The 22,577-nt window shown below is 38.4% G+C and overlaps 1 long non-coding RNA gene across 1 annotated transcript in view; it reads right to left on the bottom strand.

Moving 5' to 3' along the window:
• LOC140617846 (uncharacterized) overlaps positions 1–22,577 on the bottom strand; it is a 40,498-nt gene that overhangs the window by 951 nt on the left and 16,970 nt on the right. Inside the window, exon 3 of the long non-coding RNA XR_012017992.1 lies at positions 233–307. This is a non-coding gene — a long non-coding RNA (uncharacterized lncRNA). The remainder of the gene's footprint in view (positions 1–232; positions 308–22,577) is intronic.

The raw sequence follows: 22,577 nt of genomic DNA, 5'->3' as shown, positions 1-22,577 counted from the left end.
TTTATTTATTCATGAGAGAGAGAGAGAGAGAGAGAGGCAGAGACACAGGCAGAGGGAGAAGCAAGCTCCACGCAGGGAGCCCAACGTGGGACCCGATCCCGGGACTCCAGGATCACGCCCTGGACCAAAGGCAGGCACTAAACCGTTGAGTCACCCAAGGATCCCCTTTTAAAACATTTTTAAATTAAAGACATAGAAATAGGGAAAATGGAAAATAGAAAAACCTTCTCACCATGTATTTGTTATTTATCATTTAAGCCTTCTTTATAGAAAACTAGTATTATTCCAGGCTTTGAGAATCATAGACCTAAAGAAAGAAAGGAAAGTGTTAATGAGACTCTTCTTATTTTCTGAAAGGAAGGGAAGGGAATGGAAGGAAGCAAATAGTAAGAGAAGAGGAAAAGGAATGGGAAAAGGAAAAAAGGTAGTTCTGTTTTTTCCTTCAAAGTCACCATATTTGACAGCCCTTTAATATCCTGTGAAGTTTAAGATAATTAATTAAATTTAAAAAAGAGACATTATAAACCAGTTTTCAAGGAGCTTGATTAATAGTTGTTGAATGAATTAATTGTTTTCCAAAGACCTAACACATAAATGTTGTCAGTTCTCCAATATATTGAGTTTCCCACAATGATAGTAGGTGAAAGTAATTCTTATATTCCCAGGGAAAAATCTCATCTGTGGGCTTTCTTGTTTTTATTTCTATTTTGTGTACAATTTTTTTGACTCCATAGCCCCAAATACTGCTTTAGATATATAATTTTGAAAATGTGTCCATCCAACTTCAGGCTGTGCTCTAGAGTAGGCAACCGTCACTCCTGTTCTAAGGTGGATCCAGGTGGACTTATCTTTCCTAGCCTTGGGTAATTGCTCTATTGAATCCTCTCCTGTCTCTCATGTATACACACACATGCACACACACACATATGTTGTATGTGTGTGTGAGAATGTGCATTCAGCCCAAAGTGACAGCAAGGACCTACAGTGGGTTAAACAAGTAAGGAATTTTCTTTTTTAAGATTTTATTTATTCATGAGAGACACAGAGAGAGAGAGAGAGATAGAGAGAGGCAGAGACACAGGTAGAGGAAGAAGCAAGCTCCCTGTAAAAAGCCTGATGTGGGACTTGATCCCAGGACCCCAGGATCATGACATGAGCCAAAGGCTCAACCACTGAGCCACCCAGGTGTCCCATCTTTTTTCTTTTTAAAAAAAGATTTTATTTATTTATTTATGTGTGAGAGAGAACATAGGCAGGGGAGGGGCAGAGGGAGAAGTAGGCTCCTTGCAGAAAGCCTGTTGTGGGGCTTGATCCCAAGACCTTGAGATCATGACCTGAGTTGAAGGCAGTTGCTTAACTGAGAGAGCCACCCCAGTGCCCCAGGATGTTTCGGTTTTTTTTTTTTTTTTCATGTAAAAAGTATTCAGGGAATAGGCTTTCTTTGTCTTCTTTTTCCTTTCTATTCAGCCACTTTAAGATGCAATTTCCAGGGACACCTGGGTGGGTGGCTCAGCATTTGAGCATCCGCCTTTGGCCCAGGGTGTGATCCTGGAGTCCCGGGATCAAGTCCCACATCGGGCTCCCTGCATGGAGCCTGCTTCTCCCTGTCTATGTCTCTGCCTCTCTCTGTGTGTGCCTCTCATGAATAAATAAATAAAATCTTTAAAAAAAAAGCAATTTCCAAGTTGATCGTTATTGCCTCAAGGTTTCATAATGGCTGCTCCACCTGTGGCATTGCTTCTGCATTCCTGCAGGAAGAAGGAGGAAGATTCAAGGCAGCATTTGTAAGGCAGCTAAGTCTCTTTACCATTAAGGAGCTTTTATCAGAAGCTCACTTATCTGTCTTGACCAGAACTATGTTCTGATATGCTCAGATATGATCACCCCTCAATGTAAGGAAAGCCGGAAAACTTTTCTCCAGTTGTTGCTGTTTGTTTTTAATCTGGACACATTGCTGCTCCAGCAAATTGTTTGCAAAAGTGATGGTGATTAGGTCTCTCCTTTTTTCCACTCGTTCAACGTGAAGTTGAACTGCCTCTCACAAAGAGGTGGAGTCTCTTTGGCCATTTTTTTGGTCTGGGCTTGCCTTAGAAATTGTTTTGGCCAATAGAACAAAGGGTAAATGGTATTGTGCTAGCTCCTAATCCAGGTGTCACAGGGATGTTTACTCTTTGTCTTGCTCTCTCAGAACTGTATGGATCCACTAGGTGAACAAATCCTGGCTATCCTGCTGGATGGTGAGATTCATATAGCTCAATCACCTCTGTTACCAAAGCCAATAGCTAGCCTATCCTTAGATCTCAGACATATGAATGAAACTCACTGAGACTAAAAACAAAACAAAACAAACAAACAAACAAACAAACAAAAAAACCTGCAGCTGAACCAAGCCCATATTGTTGACTCATCAAACCATAAATGGTGGTTGTTTCTAGCCACTAAGTTTTGAGATGGATTATAATGCATCAAAAGCTAACTGATACAGTTGCCCTAAGTAAAATTAGGGCTTTCTTGGTAAGAGAGAAGGTAAAAAAGGCTGATAATTAGGCAGCTAGTTACATTTGTCATAGGGCGTTCCAGTATTTCCCAACTCTATGGTATTCTGGGGGCTTAAAGAAACTGATGTCTCTTATTTTTTCCAAAAATTCAATAAAGATGTTCTTGCTTCAGCAGTGCATATGAAAAAAATCAATAAATAAGATGCTTATTTAACTACTATTTTAAAATAAGGCTGAGAGATTTGGGATGCATATCAAGTGAGCAAGTACGAAGATTAGTGGACAGCAGATGAGCATGTGTGGGCTGCATGGCTCCCTTAGTTTCTTACTCAGGTGAATACCTCCGGACCTTATGGTGGTTTGGGCCTTCATCAGGTTTAGGTGTTTTCATTCTGAGTCGTATATTGTTTAGTATCTGTCCAGGTAGGACTGATGGTTAGGTGGGAGGATGAAGACATGCTGATGTGGAAAACAAATTAAGAGTCGCATAAAAATCCCATTAAGATTGTCTTCACCAGATCTGCAGGCTGCAATCATATTATCTATTTCTCAAATAGCTTGGAAGCTTTCCATGGCACTTAAGAAACCAATGATAAAAAGGGAAAATATAGCAATGATTATTATTTCTAAGTTGGCATATTATTTATTGAAATAAGAATTAACCTTACTTACACAGTGATTTGCAAAGAATTACTTCTAAATATGAATCAGAAGCCTTCTCCCACATTTATTTACTTTGAAACACAACAGGAAAGTTATAAAAATAAACTATTCTATTTTTTATGAAAAATGCAAGCATCTCCAGTAGCTATTTGTAAAAATTAGTATTTTGTGGTGGTATTTACATTGAATGCTGTGATATGAAATTCTGTTTCAAACTATAGTTTTATACATATTCATTACGAAAAAAACTAATCATGACATAATATGCTACTGTTTTTGTTTTATTTTTATTTTTGACATATCGATAATTAAATCAGCATGTCTCTTGCTAAATGAGGATGCTTAAAATATAACTATATATTGGTATATAATCATTAAAGACTTTAAATGAAATATATATGTACATACATATCTTTGAATCATAGTAACTTAACTTGTATTTTACTTAATGTTGTTTAGCATAAATATCTGAGGATAAATAATGGCTCCATAATGGGATAGCAAAGATAACTAATGAAAATCCTGCCTCATAGATGTGTTGCTTCAAGGCTGTGGGTGTTGCCCCCGACTCTGCACTACTTACCTCATTCATAATTTGTTTCTGCATCAACCCCTTGCCTTTGACAAAGGATGAGGCATTTGCTGAGTTAAACATGGCAGACTCACCCTCACATGGTTGGTTTTCTCCATCTGGGAATCCTCCTTGCTCCCCATGTTTTACAGCAATGTGTTGCTTCTTTGTTTGCAAATGACCTTTCCTGAGCAAATCCTTTTTGTATTAAGGATTCTCTAGGAGTTGAGGGTCAAATTAATTTGGCAGGCATGATTCTTATTAGAATTTATTTCTGAAAAAACAGCATCTGGTAAAGAGGGACCAATGCAGTGGGAAAGTGCTGAAATTTTCTGAGGCTAAACAGGACAAAAAGTAATGAAGTCCATCCTCTTGATTTTCTTCCAGAGGGTAGTGGACATCTGGAGTGTCAATCTACTTTGATATTCTTAGTCAAAGGGCTATTTAAAAGAAATCAATATAAAACAATGATGTTCTGTACAGATGCAGAAGAGCCTTCATTAAGGACCTCCACATATTTCAGAACTCAGTGCTGTCCTAATTCATGAAGGCTTTGCTCTGTGAGTGTCCCCATGTGTAGCAGGTCTTGGTTTCCTTTTTTAGTGTCAGGGACTAGAGCAGAGAGGAGTCAGGGGGCTTCCCTAGCTTCCCACAAAATTGTAAAGAAAAATTAATGAAGGGTCAACACTAGAACCTATTTACTTAAAAAAAAAAAAGATTTTATTTATTTACTTGAGAGAGAGCAAGTGAGAGAGAGTGAACGAGCACACAAGTGGGGAGGAGGGGCAGAGGGAGACAGAGAAGCAGACTCCCTGCTGAGCAGGGAGCCCAATGTAGGACTTGATCCCAGGGCCCCAGGATCATGACCAGAGCTGAAGGCAGGCACTTAACCAACTAAGCCACCCAGGTGCCCCCGGAACCTATTTTAAACTCACTTGACATAACTGTGTTTTCTGGATACATAGCCAAGATTTTTCTAGATAACAATGTGTCCATTCTTCAGGCTCTTACTCTGACCTCGTGTACCTCCAAGAATGAGTACAGGTAAGGCTTTTTTTTCAGGAAGGCCAGAATAAAAACATTTTATAGTTCTTAATTTTTTATAAGGTTCTTATTTCTAAATTGGATTTTATACCTGTTGAGGGCTTGGCTATATTTTATTCTACATTCTGGCCCCAAATTTATATTAGGAGCACATATGCTTATCTGTATCAGGGGCATACAAAAATTTTTCATAAGAATATTAAAGGATAAAATTGGTATGTTTGCAGTTAGAGGCCTGGGCTTCTGATATATGTGCCTTAGAGGAAGGTGGTAAGGATATTTCAGAACTCAGATGATTGGTACAAAATCTTGGCAGGTGTATGACTGAGGGTATTTTAGATGCTGGTCACAACAGAAGCAGACACTTAGGGCTAGGGTAAAGATTAGTATGTGAGAAAATACGGGGGAAACAAGAAGGAGCCACAGAAAGGATGACAAATATTATACACAAGTTCTAGGTGAGGTGAGGCACCCTCACTGTCATGGCAGTATTTGGGACATTGCAGGATGTAATCCATGCAAAGCCCTTAGGACAATGTCCAATGCACAGCAAGCACTTAGGAAACATTTATTAAGGGACCTAAGGAGCAGGCTTTTTATGCAAGTCATTTGCTTTTCAGAGCAACTCCCTAAGAGAGGTGCTACTATTATCATCATATTATAGATGAGGCAACTGAGAATGGAAAGGGTAAGTTACTTGCCCAAGGTCACGTAACTACTAGCCAGAAACCTATCACTAGCTACTAGGCTTTTCTGCCTCTTTGTCAGCCATTATCATGAGTTCATGCTGATTGTCATACCATCTCAAAATGCTCACTATTATCATTAATATGGAGTCTTAGTAGAATTGCACAGTTTTTAAGGGTCTAGGACCTGGAATTCAGGCTGCCAGGGTTCAGATATTTTTTTCTACCATATCCTGTAAGCTTAAGGCAGTTACTAAAGCTTTCTCAACTGATCATACTATCTAGAAAATGGGTATTACACTTGTATTTTGATCATCAGGGCATATCACAGATATTCTTTAAAAAGTCTTTCCTTTTGGGCATACAATGGGATTGCACTTCCCCACCCCTTCTGAAGGTAGTTGGCCACGTGACATCATTTCACCAGTGAATTGTGAGTGGAAGTGAATAGTATAACTTTGGGTAAGGTGTTTAAGTTATTATGTCCCCTGTTCCTTGCATTGGCAATCACAATGAAGGGCAGTCACCTGAGTCCCTAAGCAGCCTCCTCAAATAAACCATGATGGGCATACAACTTGAGTGACAAGTAAATCTTAATTGGGTTAAGCACATGAGATTTTTAAATATTTGTTTTTACAGCATTATCTAGCCTATCCTGATCTAGCAGCACTTAACTTGGTCAGTCAGGACTGGTTAAGTCATGCTGCAGTAACACCCAGCCTCATAAAGACATTATGTAGCTTATGCTGCATATGAACATCATGGGTTGATTGCACGCTATTCTTTATGTCACCCTTATTCAGGGACCCAGGCTGACAGAGTAGCTGCCATCTGCAAACCTCTTGGTTTCATGGCAGAGGGGAAAGAGGGCATGACAAACCATGTGCTGTTGACTCATCAAGCTTCTGCCTGAAAATAATGCACAGAACTTTTTCTCATATCTTGAGGGCCTCAGCTAACTGCAACAGCACAGGGAATGGCAATCCTACCTCTACTTTAGAGAACAGTGAGTACTATAATATATTAGTGAAAGACAATAATCTTCTATCTCACAAATCTTCCATATTCTCTCCATATATACATCATCTGCCATATATGTTACTTATAATATTTCCAATTTTAAATTTTACATTCTTATATGTAAATCTGTATCCTCGGTGTGGAAAATGATTTGTAAAACAACTGACATCTTGGTTCTAGGCTTAAAAAAGATATTTAATCAAATCTCTCTAGGTAGAATTTTCTTTGGGATCCATACAACTTTTTTTTTTTTTTTTTAACTTGTATGGTGTATTCCTTTGGAAAGAAGAAAGATTATGGTCTCTATCTTCTGGAATACTTAGTTATCAGGGCTCTTCTGGAAAATATCAATCAATGGGCCCCCTCTACTTCAGGTTTAAGAACATTTAAAGGGGCCTCAATACAACTTCTCTCCAATTTTCACTTTCCTTTATCAAAAAACATGCTCACTGTGGTTATGTTATAATACAAGTTATAATCACGTGTGTATTGCCTACCATGTACATCTTATTACCACTCTGTAAAAGAATGACTATAAAAATTATTAAATTTGGAAGATTGACTTAATTGAAGTTTGGCTTAATTTCAAATCTAAACCTTATTTCTATGTGCTCACTCTTATTAGTTGGCTATACAATCACATTGGCCACTAATTAGATTTTTTTTTAAAGATAAAAGAAGAAAAATAAGAGAATCCTCATCCCTGATACGATGGCCATAATTTTTCTCATTTTAGTGATGAATCCATTTAGTGTTTGAATGAATTCCATAGGTAGCCATTCATCTGGAACTTTCAATAATGTGACTGTGATGTGTCTACACACAGAACTCTAAACCAGCTGAAGGCCTACTAGCTTACCTGCATAGAAAATTGAATTCTGCTCCCTAGAAAATAGCAGGGACAAGCAGAATGTGAGGATCAATGAAGATTAATGGCATATTACTTGATGCAAATTAAAACAGACAGAGGAAATGGAGTCTCTTGGGGTGAATCAGGGACTTAGCAGGGTCCAGAATTTTGTTCTAAAACCCAACTTCAGTAGTTCTGCTCTGGGATACAGTTGCTGTTTCTGCAGCCCCTGTTGGCTGAGTGAGATGGACGCATTTATGATAGAGTTTTGAGGCTGTAGAATTAACAAAAGGGAAGGGAACCTGTCGTATCAGTATTTGTCAGGGTCTCATGATGTTTGTCACATGTTAGTGACAGGAAAACCTTTGAATATCTCCAAAAAGTCTTGTGGCCAGTATTCATAAATGGTCTCACTTGTTTTGTCATTATATATGTTTCCTTCTTAGGGTGCCTGGGTGGCTCAGTGGGTTAAGCATCTGCCTTTGGCTCAGGTCATGATCCTGGGGTCCTGGGTTGGAGCCCTACACCAGGCTCCCTGCTAGGTTGAGAGTCTGCTTGTCTCTCTCCCTCAGCCCCTCCCGCCTTCATACGAGCGTGTGCTCTCTCTCTCAAGTAAATAAGTAAAAAAAAAAAAAAAAAAATCTAAAAAAAAAAAATGTGTTTCCCTCTTGACTTCTTTGCTGGAAGCTCAAAATTAAATCTGTGACGGTTTAAACATTGTTGCAGAATAGAAAACATTTTGGAGTACTGCTCAGCCTTTGCTTTGCTTTATTTAACCTCATATACTGTCTTTTGCTAATTGTTTTAAGGCTTCTTATGGAACCACACAGGGAATGAATGAATGCATTAATTCATTGACATTATTATGGCTAACTACCAATATTTATAGTTACAGTGATGAGACAAAGACTTACCAGAAGCCCAAAGATTTCATAAGCCAGATTATACATAAACCTATACAGATACATAAACCTAGAGCTATCTGGGAGGTTGTTGAAATACAATCTAATTAGATTGACTGACTGGTGGTCAATCTCTGGGCTGTTCTGAGCCAGAAATACATTAGTTTCTCAAGGAGGTACAGTCAAGCCCTAGAAAGAAAAGAAGAGGACAAGTGATTTAGAAAAGAAAACCAGGTTGGGATATAAATGGGAAATTTTCTTGAGGATCACCATTGAAGATGGAAGCCAATACTTCACTGTTAGGAGAAATGGAGAGTAGTTATCAATATTAATGAACTCCTTGCGTGTCTCGGTTGACCCCTAACAGCTGGGGGCCTGGTGTAGCATTACTAGCTTGTTAGAGAATTCATTGGAACAGAAGACAGAGGTTGTCTTTTGGGTAGTGGAGTCTGTGGCTCATCTCATGTAAACTGAGGTGAGGCAGGAAAACAGGCTGTTATCCGCAGCAACTATAGCAGCGGAGTTAAGCTCCTAGGGCTGGTGTTCTACTTGCCTGTTAGTCTACTGATGGAAAATGGTGAATCCATAAAGGGATCCAAAGGATTTTTGGAGAGTGTTCCTTAGAGATAGGAAATAGGACAGAGGATAATGACTGGTGACCAGCAGCTAGGTAGTTTGTAGACAAGGAAAATACTTTTATATATTAAGTGGCCACAACTGGAACAAAGAGTGTGTGTGTGTGTGAGTGTGAGCACGTGTTGGTGAAATTGTGACTATGGAAGGTGGACTAAGCTGTGACATAAGCTCTGTGATGACATCCATGCATGTTTGGGGTTCTGGAGATGGCATCACAGCTCTTGGTCCAACCACCTATTAAAGTACTTTACATGTATTAACTCACTTTATTTTTTGGCTCTGTGATATAGATGCTATTATTATAACCATTTTATGGAAAAAGAAGAAACACTTAGATAACTTTCCCACAGTCACTCAACTTCTAAGTCCAGTAACTAGGATTCAAATCCAGGCAACGGGACTTCAGGCTTAGCCACCACATCACCTGAGCTTTGCTGTTCTGAATCCCTACTTGGGATGGCATCGATGTCCCATATAGTCATAATCAGGATGAACTCAGGAGTGGCAGAATTAGGAGGATGCATTATTAGCAGCTTTGTGCTCTAGTCAGCCCCTCTTCCCCTCTCCATCATGTAACATCATGGCCTATTTTTTTGTGCTTAGCTCTCAAACATGAATGAATTCCCTTTTCTAAAAAAAAAAATTCATTGGTGGAGACTTCCTATCTTCATCTTCCAACTAATTTATCTATGCAGAACTGTTTCTTCTACTTGTACCTCAAAGAACAGATTGGGTCTTGGCCTTTTCTCTTATTTAAGTCAAACTTTTCCCTCTGCAGTTACCATATTGGCAACAAAGCATTGCATCTTTTGCCATGCTTCTAAATACTAGTAAATTCCCTTTCATCCTGCTTCCAGGAAAATGGGTATTGTACTGGTCTTAGAAATGTATAATGCAGGGAAGAGCCAAGTGACTCTCTGCAAGATGAAGTAAGTCCGTCTCTATCAGTTAAAATAAAATTCAACAAAAAGCTGTACCTACTTCATAGTTACACTCACGGAAATTGGATTCATTAGAGCCCCTAAGTACTGACACCACCACCAATTATCTCATGACTCTCAGAGCCTTGCTTTTGTCACAGATCATGACCAGACAATGGCCTCCTTGGCAGGGGGACAGCCCTCTGTAATAACTGGCCATAAAGACCATTAGTGGTGTCACTCCTTCTGCCTCTGATCTGTAATATGCTCCAATTACCATTGACAAGATATCAGAAGATAATCTACTACAGGGAGGAATATTGAGTGCTCCAGCTCTGCTGTTTGACAAGGGTGGAGGACAGGAAATGTTAATTTTTCCCAATAAGATGTTTTTTTACTTTAAACAATTGAAGTACAAGTGTGAGAAGAAAATAAAAAAGAAGAAAATAAGATGGCAGTGCCCCTAATTATTGTTTCCCAGATTCTCTCTTTCTCTCTCTCTCTCAAACCACTCTAGATCTGCCTCTTTAAATGGTCTTTATCTTCCTTAGGATTCAAGATAGCAATTAACACCTATAACAAAAATTTAAAGGATGTCAGTTACCTAGGAATTCTAATAGCAATTAAAATGTTATCAGGAAAAATTTAAATACTAGCTGAAGAAAAAGAAAAACAATATCATTAAAAATCTTCAGTGACATTTTAATGCTGGAAACAAAACTCTTCCCAGATCTCACGGGTAGTGCTTTGTGCATAGAGAGACCTTTAAAATAAATGTCACAGAGGACAGGGAAGGCCCACCTGTTTCGAGTAGGCCAGGCAGCTTTTCAGAGGTTCTGGGCCACAGTATGGTCTCCCAGAGGGTGAAGATTTGCATACAGTCCACACCTGGAGAACTGTATCAGTCAGAGTTCGGCCAGGAAAACAGATCTAGTGTGAGTAATATGAAATGAGGGCTTTATTATGGGAATTAGACCATACACAACTGTGTTAAGAACTGGGGAAGTGCAGATCCAGAAGAAGAATCTGAGAATCAGCCGCTAACTGGTTTGACTGGAACTCTGGTGTAGGTGATGTCAGAACTTGCAGGAAGATTCTGTAACCAAGAGGGAAGCCAAAAAGGGGGTCTACCGGAAGCTCTTGCTTCTGTGTAGGGCTTACTTACCAACATGGGTCTACAGCCAAGCACCTGTTGAAAGGGCTGGGCTGTGAGGAAGAGGAGTAGGACAAGGAGCTGAGGAGATGAAAAAAAGTGAGCCTGCCAGATGTATCTGCTTCACCCACTGCCACACCTTGTCACGTGATCTTTGGAGAGTAATGACTTCTGTTTCACTTCCTTCTTCCATGTCCCATGCAAGTTCTTCCTTTGGTCATTTCTAACTGGGATCAAACTGAGGAGGGATTCTTGGACACATAGTTCCCGGAGTTAGCCAAATTGACAAATGTAGTCCAGCACTCTGACTATACAATAGATCCTTTTCCTCAAGCTATCTGGCATTTTTTTTTTATTTCAATAAACACTTGCTCAGCACTCATTACTATTCTAAACATTAACATACCACAGAAAAATGGCTCCTTTTCTAACCTTTAAGGGAGCTTATATTCTAGTTAACAGAGAGAGATGTGAATGAAAATAAAAATTCATTGAATTCAATGTGATAAATGCAGTATTCAGATATGAAAAAAGTTATTTTAAAATACCAAGGAAGAGATTCTTTCTAAGGGAATCAAAGAAAGCTTTTCTTGGGTATGAAATAGTAGTTAATACAACCCCGTAATTCAGCTCCTATTAGAGAGAAATTAAAACATGTACAAAACCTTATATATACAAGCACCAAAAATAATAATACTAAACTGAAAATAATTCAAAGTCCATCCACTGGTGAATAGACACACACAATTTAATATATACATATAGTGGAATACTATGTAGCAATCAAAAAGAAAGGAACTACTGATAATGTCAATGGTTGAACTTCAAAAACATTTTACTAAGTGATAAATGCCAGAAATACTAAGAGCAGATTTATACTTGCCTGGTGCTTAGGCTGGGACCATGGATTGACGACATATAGGAATGAGAGAATTTGGGGATTGATAGAAGTATTCTACATAACTGTATTTTTACTAAAACCCATAGAACTATACACTTAAAAATGAATGAACTATCTGATTTGTGAGTTAAATCTCAATAAAACTGTTTGAAACATTGCTACTTTCTCATTTGATGGGCCATGGCAGTTAACCATAAGGTGATAAATACTTCCCAACACACTTTTGTATACAAATTCTTTGAAAGTCTGGTTTTATTAGTTGGAGACTCACTATATTAGGTGAGTATATTTATTTATTAACAAATAAATTCCAACATCTCAGCAAGCTGAAAAAAGAAACTTATTTCTTGTTGCTCTAAGTCCATAAAGGACGTTCCCAATTGGCATTCAGCTCTCCTTCAGATGTTTTTTGGGTCCCCATCCTTCCCATCTTGTGTTTTTTCTATTTCCAATGTAGATTCTAAGATGGTGCTGTTCATTGGCATCAAGCTAAGAGAAGATAAAGAGGGCTTGGAGGAACACATGCAGTGGTGGTAGTGGGAGTGGTGGTGGTGGTGGTGGTGGTGGTGGTGGTGGTGGTGGGGCTTATAGGCTAGACCTGGATGGGATAAGCTTTACTTTCACTCACTTTCCAATGGCTATGACCATCATACAGCCATGCCTAAAGGCAAGAAGTTTGGAAAAGCAGTCTAGCTGTGTGCCAGGACAAAGAGGAGGCAGGTTTGATGAAATGCTTGCTGAGTTCAACCACATCAGCCAGCCATGCTTCCCTTCTCATCTCTTTTCATTTTCCCATTTGAGGTTTGCAGCTGATATAGAGAGACATACAGGGCAGGCTCTAGAATGCTATCTCCAGTGACTGACTGATTTGAAACAGGGAGTCCTTCCTAATACTACCGTCCATGATCATGACAATGCTGACCAGACAATACTTTTTTGCTGCATCATTATGCACAGCCCTTATCTGTATCTGGAATTGGCAGCTAAAATTGAGGAGCAAGAGTGCACTGATATCTGAACTGCTCTGTATTATAAAATAGACTGTGGCAGAAATTATGAGCATCACCCCTCTATGACACTTCTTTTCTTTAGGGACTCAGGATTTAGTGCATTAGCCTATAACCCTAACAACAAAGGGAAATGAGTAAGCTTAGCCTTCAAAAGAACCTACTTCCAGTGATGGAGCAGGCTTGATGATGTCAGAACTGAGCAAGTCCTTGTCTGAGCAAAGAGATAGCTGCTATTTAGACAGCAGCTTGCTGCAACCATGTATGTTATCAATATTCCAGCTAATTAGAGTTTTCCACCCAGGGACCACTGGTAGAAGTCATAAAAAAAATGGTGCCCTCTTTGTTTACAGACCCTAACCTATTTCATGCTCAGCTCTACTAATTCTCTACCTCATAAAGAAATTATCTGAGGGTTTATTAAAGCTTTCAAGATCCTCATAAAATAGTCTTTGTATGGCAGGAAGAGGATATTGACGGATTGTCCATTATCAACTATGCGTAGGATCTTGAAAAAGAGCTGGATGCTTTTTGCATCTTCATGATGGAAGAGCAGAGGTGCTTAATTACACCAAAGCACTATTATCCCGGCAGCACTTCTGCTATCACCATAAACACTTGAAATCTTTAGGATGAACTGCTCTGACTTGATAATGGTAATTGAGTGAAAAGGAATATTTAAAACTGGCTCTGCTTGTACATTTGTATTTGTCTTAGGACCTCAAGAGTTCCTGCCTAAAACTTTCTGAGGCTCTCCCTCCACACTTAAAATAACTCACTTCCTCAGTGCTGTGTGATCCAGCTTTACCTACCTCCCCCATCTCACCTTCACTTGCCCCTCATTCACCACATCCCCACTTCCCTGGTTGTTTCTTTCTTTTTTTTTTTTCTTCTAAAAAAGAACACAAAAAACAAGGGGGCTGTGCCCTAGCGCATTCTATACGTGCTGTTCCTTTAACCTGGCATCTCTTACCCAGCAATTCACAAGTCTGGCTTCTCTTTATCTCTTGGCCTTCAGCTGAAATGTGGCCTCCTCAGGAAGGTTGTTCTTCACTATTCAGTATAACATTAGCCAAGCCCCCCACAACGTCATCCTGTCTTATTTCCTCTGTAACAGTTTATCATCACAATGCTTGCTTAATTTCTCTCCTTGCTTATTGTTTGTCTCTTCCAAAGGAATGTTAGTCCCGTAAGGACAGAGATCTCTTCCTGATTTCCTCACTATTATTTCTAGCACCCTAACCAGTGTTGGGTACATAGAAGTATGGGGGGGAAAAGACATTTCTTCTCTTCCAAATAAAAATAAGGAAAGACTATTTATTCAGAATTTGTTATAGCGAGGGAGTCAGGCTCCATCATTTGTATTTGGCAGATACTCAAAGCCAAGCAGAAGAGTGGAAAAGCTTTATAATGGAAAAGAAAAGGAAAGCTTCAGGAATGCCCTCGTTGGCATGGGTAGCTGGAGGTGGGCTATTGAGAATCAGGGCATCCTGCTTGGATTGGTTAGCTGGCCATATTTGGCTTTCTCTACTTGGTCCTAAGTTGGAAGTAGGGGCAAAACTTAGAAAAGTTGGTGGTACCTGGGTTGCTCAATGGTTGAGCATCTATCTGCTTTTAGCTCAGAGAGTGATCCCTGGGTCCTGGGATCACGAGTCCCACATCGGGCTCCCTGCAAGGAGCCTGCTTCTCCCTCTGCCTGTGTCTCTGCCTCTCTCTGTGCATCCCTCATGAATAGATAAATAAAATCATTAAAAAAATTAGAAAAGCTGTCAGTTATTGATCGTGTCCTGGCTGTTTAGGGCTGATTGCAACAGAGGTTGTGGTTTGGAGCTGGTTGCTCTGGGTTACGGGTCAGAGTTCTATTTTTATGTAGGGTCTAGTCATTGTCCCTTTGTATATTCCATCTCTCAGAAGCAATGTATATTTTTTACTTTGGGGTCTTTCCCAGCATCTTCTGTGGCCTTGGTTTTGCATCTAGCATTCATTTTCTTACTCATTTTCACACCTTCCTTCTTTCCCTCTCTTTTCTTTATTTTTAAAAAGATTTTATTTATTTATTTATGTATTTATTTATTTATTTAGAGTGAGCAGGAGGAGGGTTAAGGAGAGAGGGGGAGAGAGAATATCAAGCACACTCTGCACTGAGTGCGGAGCCTGACACAGTGCTTGATCTCACGACACTGAGGACAGGACTTGAGCCAAAACCAAGAGTCAGATGCTCAACCAACTGAGCCACTCAGGCTCCCCTCCCTTTCTTTTCCAGAAAGGCCTCTACTGTCTCTATAGTCTCATCTCAATGTTAGACTGTTTATCTCAAATGGCTATCTAGTTTGGGTTCCAGCGACCACCCCATATTCACACTTTCTGCCAGGATCCTCGCATTGTTCTGAGTGGGGAGTGTATCCAGGCACCAGCCTATCCCCAGACTGTATATTCCCAGTCCTTCCTGATCACAAATCTAGGGGTTTCTTTTCGACATCTACCCTCTTGTTTTGCTTTTCCATTTTATACCACCCTCTCTTGCCAAATTCTTACATCCATACTGTACACAGAACTGCTTTACTTTCTTTCTTTGTTGGGACTGCACCCGGCTTTGGGTCTTTTCCATACTATTGAATTTAGTCTCTCCTATAATGCAATCATTTGATTCCATCTCTTGCTTCCATCTTGGCAGATGTGACTGGGAATCTCCGGATCATGAGTAACTCACAGGGCCCATACGTTTCCTTTCCTGGTCCTCTCTTACCACCAAAAATAAAAGTGTCTCATGAGGGATAGAAATGGAAGTCGGCATACTTCCCACTAAATTTCTTTTAATTCTTGAGATTCTATGATTCTCCATCAGATGTTAGCACAGCAAGAGGCCTTTTTGTCACTCATCAAAGACTTCCTGACTCTGAGATCTTCCCTTTCACAGCTGAGTTGTAACAAACCTGAGTAAAAGAATCTCTATACTGTGAGAAGGCAAAAGGTTTAAAAAAGAAAGAGAAGAAAAGGAGAAAGTAAAAAAACAAAACAAAACAAACCCGTGTGAGGAGACTTAGAGTTCCTCACAGTACTGCCTACCTCCCAGGTTTCAATGACTTCTTTGCTGTGGTTGGCCAATTAGCTAGGCTTTACTTAGTCATAATTAGCTTAATGAAAGCGGTATAGATGCTCCCTATTTTCCTCTTTTGAGTCTGAGAACTTGAAGGACAAAAATGAAGTGTGACATCGTTTATTTATGGAGCCAAGTCAGGGCTGGCTCACCATGGGCACTTAAATGCTATTGATAAATAATGCACACAGTGGAGCTCTGGTTTGAAATTGAATTAAACTTTGAGTTCAAACACGTTCTCCCTCTGGTTATATCTGCTATGTATCTAGCAAAATGCATCAGTGAAGTTCGATGTAAGTGACCAGAGGAAAGGGAAACAAGCCCCAGAGAAATAAAATTTGTGCATTCTGACCTATTGAGAGTCTTTGCCCTAGAAACATAAGTTTTCAGCTTGATACAAGGTCTTTTGGCAGATGCAACATTTGTCTTCTTCCAGATGATTTGGAAATGCAAGGAAGGCTTCATAGAATGGGCTGATTATTGCATTCTAGGCACTATGTATGCAATTTTCTAGCTGGCAATTCAGATGGAGAGATATGTTAGATAGACCCTGAAGAACACATGGTAATCCCCACCCTCAATGAGTTTATAGTTTATTACATGTCCAGTTCCAAGGACCTTAAAAAAAAAAAAAACTCTCATGGATTGCTTTTACTGCCTTATCTCTCACCACTCCCTAGCTTACCATATATGGCTTAACAATATCATCACGTATAAAATACTAATTCTTACCTCCCTGCCTTTGTTTATATTGTCATTTCTACCAGGCCTCTTTCTCTGAGTGACTCCTGCTCAGACTTTAGATTCAGCTTGGGTATAGCAAACCCCAGGAAGACATAGATTAAGTCAGGCACATCTCTTTATGTTTCTGTATCATTCTATGAATGGGACTGATGTGATCCTTAGCTCATTGTGCCGCATGAAAGAATTTCAATCTGAAATGGAACTAGAGAATGTTAGATGGAAAATCTGATGTATGTGTCTTCAGAAAAACAAAGCTTCAGGACTGAGGGACTGATTTCTCATAAATGTCTGATTTACAGAAAACTGAGAATGTTGGAATTTTCTTCTCTTTTTTCTTAAGATTTTATTTGTTTGAGAGAGAGCACAGGTAGGGGCCAAGGGAGAGGGCGAGAGAAGCAGACTCATCACTGATCAAGGAGACTGATGCAGGTCTCGATGCCAGGACCTGGGATCATGACCTGAGCCAAAGGCAGATGCTTAACCAACTGGGCCATCCAGGCACCCCAATGTTAGAATTTTCTTAAGTGATAGGCAGTTGTTTAGGCATTACTTCATATCAGCCTGGGGAAATTTTTGCATATGGTTTCAAGACATGAGCCAGAAACGATCCAGGTTGGATTGGTTTCATAAAATAAGCTGAATTGAGCTTCATTTGTATGACTGGATGTATTTTATCTGTTTGGGGAGTTTTCAAAGTTGATCATTGATTTTTTTATTTTAAGAACTTTTAACTGAACTCCCCTTCTTTACATTCCCTACCCAGAAATACGGCCTATCCCAAACCTACAATGGACTCTCCTATAGCTGGTTGCAGTTTGCATGCCCCAAATTGCAATTCTGTACTCTTCCCAAATAAACTCATCTTTCTGACAATTTTGAGCTTGTCTTAGTTTATCTTGTTTTTTTTTGTTTTTGTTTTTGTTTTTGTTTTTTGAAGGGGTCAACATCCTCTAGCATTATTTGTTGTTTGTCTTCTTTGGTCTGTGAGATTCTCAGGACAGGACTTTGCATTTGTCATCTTTTGCCACCCAAACCTGGTACAGTACCTATAGTCATGGGAGACTTATTAAAACTTTGATGAATAATTGAATGGATTACTGTTTCTACTGGTTGCTTCTATTGGGGTCCACATGCCCACAAGGTATTTTACTTTAATGTCAGAATTATCTGGTCTAAAACTATATTCACTGTCAATTTGGTTACCCGTGGGAGTCCTTAGACATTGGTAGTGTTTGAGAAGACAATCAGAATTTTGCTTTTAGACAATCTTGTGGAATATAAAATCAACCTAGGTGAGGAAAGACTGGAATTGGAAGAATCAATGAGAGATGATAGGATTCTTATGTATTGTTGTGACTATAGGATTATAAAAATAAGAGAGAGTAGAATAAGAAAGTAGGTACATAAAATATATATAACATATGTAATAAATAATGTAAACATAAGTAGAAAATAAAAAGGTTAAATTATACTTTTTATTTTCTTCATCATTTATTTATATGTTCCGCTCATTTTCCTATAGATAGTTTGTTTCTCTATGTAAAGAATGAGTACTTTCAGTATATTAGGGACACACTCTCTCTCATATGTTTGTGAACATTGCCTAGGTCATCTGCCTTCTAATTTTGTTCCTGATTTTTAAATATACTTTCAGGTGTATAAAGTGGAGCACTTTGTGTTTAATATCCATCTTGCGTGAAACTTTAGGATGAGTTCATCAATGACACATGGTCTGAGTTAAAACTTTTGCTTTAACTCAAAAAAGGAGAAATCAGGATGAGCAAGAAAGGAGAAAGCTTGTAAAATGTCTATGATTGTTGGTTATAAGATAGGTATTTTCCCATATTAGGAAAAGATTGCTCTAGCAATAATTCACAAAAGTTTCCATCCTGAAGGAGGGCTAGATTTTGTTGTATTTTTTTCCCCAGTGTATGTTAAACTGATCATAGTATATATTTTACTTTTCTGAACTATTAATGTATTTTATCAGTAGATTTCCTAATGGCAATCATCCTTGTATCCTTGAGATAAAGTCTTCTTCACAAGGTGGGGGATTTTAAAAATATAACATTAAATTTAATTGCCTACTATTTTATTTGGATATTTTGCATCAATATTCATGGATGAAATGAGTTAATGGGTGTTCCCTAAGCTTGTATTATATGGCAACAATGTTTCTGTGGTCAGGTAAGCATAAGAAATGTATATTTTGTGTTAGAGATTCAAAACAAATAATACTTTAGGCAAGAGTTCTGTTTAATGTTTTTGTAACTTAGAGTTTTTCATTGTTGTTAGAAGATACATACTTTTTTTCCTGTAGGACTTTCCTTCAATCAGCAAGTATTAATAGAGCTAGGGCTACAATGACAGAAAGATAGACAAGGTCCTTGCCCCAAGTAACTTAGAATCAATTGTCTAGGGGACACAGACAAGTAAATAGGCAAATTAAGTCACATTTTGATAAATGCGATATGATAAAAATGATACAAGGAGGGAGACCAGGATGCTGTAGGAGCACAGAATTTCCCAAATACATATGGGGTGTGTGTGTGTGTGTGTGTGTGTCTTCAGGGAGTTAATATAGGATTCTCAAAAACATTGAAGCTAAAACTTATTAATATCCATGGTTCTAGTACAACCAGGAAACACATTTTTGAAATCTGTTGCCTCATAGTGTTGTCTATGTCAGGTTTTGATACAAAAGATGCTTCCACTTATTTATTAAAGAGGAAGGATCTGTGTGGCTTTTGATTTTTTGTGCTAATATAAAAATAATTGTCTGTTTCCTTAAAGTATAAATATATTTGACTGTGGGTTTCTGTTCATTTCTGGCAATTGATATTTCTTTCTAGAAAATAATTAGTTTTCTGAAGACATCTTTTTTTTATTAGCATACTCATTACATAATGCTATCTTGTAATTTTTAGTATCACCCTATCTATTGTTACAATGTTCTTCTTATGCCAAATTCTACTTACTGGTATTTTTTTCTTGTTTATTAAGGATTATAGTAAATAGAATAACCATTATGTATTGACTACTTACAATCTGTTAGGCATAGGGTGGTAAGTGGATTTCACACAATTTATCTTACTATGAAAGAGGTATCATTATTGCCATTTTTGGGATAAAGTATCTGAGGATCAGCAAAGTTAAGAAATTTGTCTGATCTCACACAGCTTTTTAAGTGATGGAGCCAGCATTTACACCTAGAAATGTGTGAACTTAGGAATGGTTCTACTGAATCTCAGATTTGTAAGCTTTCTCTATACTTTCCACTTCTGGAGGAGGTCATAGAAAGGACATGACTGCCAATTGACCCATTAGGTGGATCTGGGCAATTGGAGGCTCCTCGCTATCCCCTCCTCTGTTCTTGTACTGCATGCCCTGCTCACCATGCCATGGTGGGAGCCATTTTCAAGAACACAACTTTAAAAAGAAATTTTATTTATTTATTCATGAGAGACACAGAGAGAGAAGCAGAGACATGGGCAGAGGGAGAAGCAAGCTCCTTGTGGGGAGTTCAATGGAGGACCCCATCCTAGGACCCTGGGATCATGACCTGAGCCAAAGGCAGATGCTCAACCACTGAGCCACCCAGGTACTCTCAAGGACACAGCTTTGAGAGTAGGAAGCTGTTGAGGACATTGAGGCTATAGAGTGACTGAACGCAGGTTAAGACCTCTGTATCACTTTGGGATTCTGGCGGGTGGGTAAGGACATATACGTGTCCTGTAGCTTCTCAGGACGAGCCCTGAAAGTTAATTCCCTTGCTTTTTAAACTTGTCACCTACCCATTCGGGATCTGCTTCTTTCTTAGGTCTCTCCTTGCCTTCCATGTACTAGGGACAGTATGCAAATGAACACACACACACACACACACACGCACAAATAACCTAGCTCTAGAATGTATCTATAAAATCTCTATTTCTTTTTCAAATCCATTAATTGCCTTTTTTAGTTCTATTATTTTTCTTTCTTCTTTAACTACTTTCATTTTTTATTAATTATTTCACTTACTTTACTCATCTGCTTTTAACATCAAAACCAAAAAAGAGTTTGGCTGTATAACTGTGCAACTTTGCCATATGCCATATATTTGCATATGAAATAGCCTCATGTTTACTATACCCTAAATGTTTTCTTGAAATGTTTATTTTCTTTGTGATACAATCATTATTTAGAAGCATATAGAGCATTATTAATTTTCAAATAATTGGATTTTTTTTGCCTTTAGCAATTTCTAGTTTTATTGAATAATCTTAAGAGAATGTGGTTTCTACTTTTTCTGTTCTTTTGAATGTGTTGAGCCTGAATTTCTGTTGTTTTTCATTTTTTAATTTAAATATTTGTTTTTTCATTTTTTTATTTAAATATTAGTCTTAGATATAGTCTTGGGTATGGTCAAATTTTTCACTTAAAAAATGTGGCTTTTTTTTTAATGTGGCTTTAATAGGGAAATTTAACATCTTTTTATTACTGATAAAAACCAAATACTTGGCCCAGATTCTTGTTGAACTTTCCCATTTTCTTTTGATTGTCCTTTTTCCTTTTTTCTTCTTTCTTTCTTTCTTTCTTTCTTTCTTTCTTTCTTTCTTTCTTTCTTTCTTTCTTTCTTTCTTTCTCTTTCTTTTCTTTCTTTCTTGATTTCATTTATTCATTTGAGGGAGAGAAAGAGAGAGCATGAGCCGATCCAGGGGTGGGGTTTAAGGGGTGGAGGGGCAGAGGGAGAGGGAGAAGCAGGCTCCACACTGAGCAGGGAGGCCAACATGGGGTTCAGTTCCAGGACCCTGAGATCATGACCTGAGCCCAAGGCAGATGCTGAACAAGCTGAGCCACCCAGGTGCCCTGATTGTCCTTTTTTCTATGTATGGACTATATTTTACTTATACTTACTTTAAGTGGTTATTTCTAAAGTGTACTTGTGGATGACTTTAGGCTTATCATATTTCTTCTCGCCAAAAAGATTGACTCTTCTTTATCTCCATGTGGAGAAAGGAATATGATACCTGTCTCATTTTTCTCCCCTCCACCCAGCATATAGCCTTTGAAAATTGTTAAAGAATATTACTGAGTAATTTACCTTTTTGACTTAAAAAAAGGATTATTGCATTTGTTCTGATGCTCTGTTTTCTGTCCTAGGAGCAAGAATCTATGATTCTTTACTTGAGTCTGTTTTTGCTAAATGTCTTCATTCCTGCCCCCATATTTTTATTTCTATTTATTTTTCTTTTTCATTCTTTTTACCTTGATACATTAAAAGTGCTATTTTTTTTTTGCCATGACCATATTATTCTTCTTTATTGCTTTTCATTTTGCTTGTGTGAATTTTCTATTTCTGTTTCATTTGTTTTTAAATTTTATTTCAGCCAGTTTTCTTAAATGTTTTGATCTTCCTTTTTGTACTTATTTTCCTAGCCTTGGTTTATTGATACTTGCCTTTTTCTGTGGAAAGAAGTGAAGATATATACACTTTAAATTTTACTGTAAATTATAGAAAATTTGTTTCAGGTGTATACTTTTCTGGAACATTTTGTATCCTATATGTTAAAGGGGAAAAAAGCTTACATTGGTACTTTCACATGAATTGCTCTTGAATGAAAAGTTCAAGTGTTTATTAATTAAAATGAGACTGTGTTTATGGCCTACCATCCCCCTCCCATAGACTATAGCCAAAGAATTATTTTCCTTCTTCAACTCACTTTTCCCCGCCTCCCCCTCTCAAGCCAACTTGCCTTACTGAAGGTCCTCATATTGACACCCTGCCTGACAAAGCTTATCCTTATGTAAGGAAACATTTCAGGACTCAACCATCTTGAAGCCTCCAGCTTCCCGTGCATTCTCAGTGCATGCTGGGAGCTGTAGTCTCCTAAGGATGCAAATAA

This window comes from Canis lupus, chromosome 26 (genome assembly GCF_048164855.1).
Source record: "Canis lupus baileyi chromosome 26, mCanLup2.hap1, whole genome shotgun sequence".
Taxonomy (NCBI): Eukaryota; Metazoa; Chordata; class Mammalia; order Carnivora; family Canidae; genus Canis; species Canis lupus.
Note: the sequence above shows the minus strand (reverse complement) of the source record. Positions and strands in the feature narration are given on the sequence as shown.